The sequence below is a fragment of the Salmo salar genome, chromosome ssa19 (genome assembly GCF_905237065.1).
Source record: "Salmo salar chromosome ssa19, Ssal_v3.1, whole genome shotgun sequence".
NCBI classification, from domain to species: Eukaryota; Metazoa; Chordata; class Actinopteri; order Salmoniformes; family Salmonidae; genus Salmo; species Salmo salar.
In genome coordinates this window covers 20908099-20910183 of record NC_059460.1, presented here as the reverse complement: position 1 = coordinate 20910183, position 2085 = coordinate 20908099, and the positions used below count along the sequence as shown (strand labels likewise).

Below are 2085 nucleotides of genomic sequence, written 5' to 3'. Positions count from 1 at the left end.
TCAAATATGGATCAATGTGATGTGCCAATATGCATGTCCATTATGCAGGTCCCTAAGGTCAATATTACAAAACGTTCAGAAAACCATTCTCTTTGCGTTTAACACTATGATCTGCAATTAAGTTTTGAATTGCGTTAAACCCATGCTAAAGGCAAGAAACGTCCTTCTGTACTGAGGTGACAGCAGTAAATAAGTATTAACTGCTTAGAGTTGATGCTAAATGTGGTGACAGAGATGTATATTGTAATGAATAAAAAAAGGGAATCATTAGGATATTTTATTGTTAGAACAACATGTTGCATGTTGATGGGATGTTAGTAAACTATTCTCTGTGCAATACATGTGACTTTTAACCACCTCACTGAAGTGATCTGTAGTCCAGCTGGTCGCTTGAGAACAGAATCTGGGAGGTGACTGAAGTCTTCACATTGCATCCTCATCACCTTGAATGGTTTTGCTGGTTGTTTCTCGTATGGGACAGTGTAGAAACTGTTGAACAGATGCAGCTTGCGCTCATCAATCAACTTTCCACAATCCTTTCTGCACGTCGTGGAACACGCTCTTCCCTGCAGGATACAGTGTAACGTTACATATAACTAGCTAGCTACTGTAGCCATGTCGAATCATCCGGTGGATGGACAAAAAGTAGCTAGCTATGTTTCTTCTATAATCTAGCAATAACATTTGTAACGATAATGTATAAGTTAGTAGCCAACGAACTTTAGCTAATATGTTTTCTCTATAGTTACAAATTAGACAACCCAGAACATACATGTTAGTTACTGTACTCTATAGCTAGCTAGCTTGATTGTTTGATATACGGTTCTTCCACATACCTCTTTTGGACAGCTTTTCCCATTTTTTTCTTGACCCTTACGATTTGTATAGGGTTTTCCCGCATCCCGTAAGATCTTCCTTTGCCTGTCTTTCCATTCTTTTAGTTTTGTTTTACGTTTCTTTCCCACATTTCGGTGATTTTCATCAGCAACAGAAAAGTTGTGCGCTTGTCCGTCCATTCTGAGTGGTGCACATAAACGGTTATTCCACGAGAGCCTATCTTTAAATTTAAACATATTGTTAATTAGCTTGTGAAACCGGTTCACTATAGAAAAAGGGTGTCCAATAATGATTTTTCATGTATATCTCGTTTTTTTGAAAAATGTCACATATACGGTTCTTCGTCTGTAGGATTCATTTGCCAATCAGTTTTTTGCCATTCCTTTTGCCTCATCCCTCTCAACTATACACTTTTTCAATTCTTCATCACTCCAAGGGGATGTAACAGTTTTTACAGTCATTTTCTTATTGGATGTTTGCTTATTAGTAACTGGAGTAAGCTACTTTATAAATGTGTCAAGTGCAGCGTCTCTTTGCTCCTCACTACACACCACAGACCAACAAATATACTGCAAAAAAAAAATAAAGGGAACACTAAAATAACACATCCTAGATCTAAATAATTGAAATAATCTTATTAAATACTTTTTTCTTTACATAGTTGAATGTGCTGACAACAAAATCACACAAAAATAATCAATGGAAATCCAATTTATCAACCCATGGAGGTCTGGATTTGCAGTCACACTCAACATTAAAGTGGAAAACCACACTACAGGCTGATCCAACTTTGATGTAATGTCCTTAAAACAAGTCAAAATGAGTCCGTCCGCATACGGGACGGACATCCAGCGAAAAATCCTATCCCCATTAGCATAACAAAATTTTATACTTTTTTTCATTTTTTTTTCTCAAATTATATTGTTTTATAGATACACCTCTCCTGAATTGAACCACGTTGTCCGATTTCAAAAAGGCTTTACAGCAAAAGCAAAACATTAGATTATGTTAGAGGAGTATATCGTAAAAGTAGCCACATAGCCATTTTCCGACCAACCACATGCATCACAAATAACCAAAAAACAGCTAAATGCAGCACTAACCTTTGACAATCTTCATCAGATGACACACCTACGACATCATGTTACACAATACATGCATTCTTTTGTTCGATAAAGTTCATATTTATATATAAAAACAGCATTTTACATCAGTGCGTAACGTTGACTAACTATTTTCCCTCAAATG

The 2085-nt window shown here is 36.3% G+C and overlaps 1 long non-coding RNA gene across 1 annotated transcript; it reads right to left on the bottom strand.

The window, feature by feature from the left end:
• Positions 1–262: 262 nt before the first annotated feature.
• On the bottom strand, positions 263–953 carry LOC106578573 (uncharacterized). The gene is made up of 2 exons (XR_001322479.2): positions 837–953; positions 263–566 (listed from the first exon to the last, which is right to left on the bottom strand). It is a non-coding gene; the product is annotated as an uncharacterized lncRNA (long non-coding RNA).
• Positions 954–2085: the final 1132 nt, after the last annotated feature.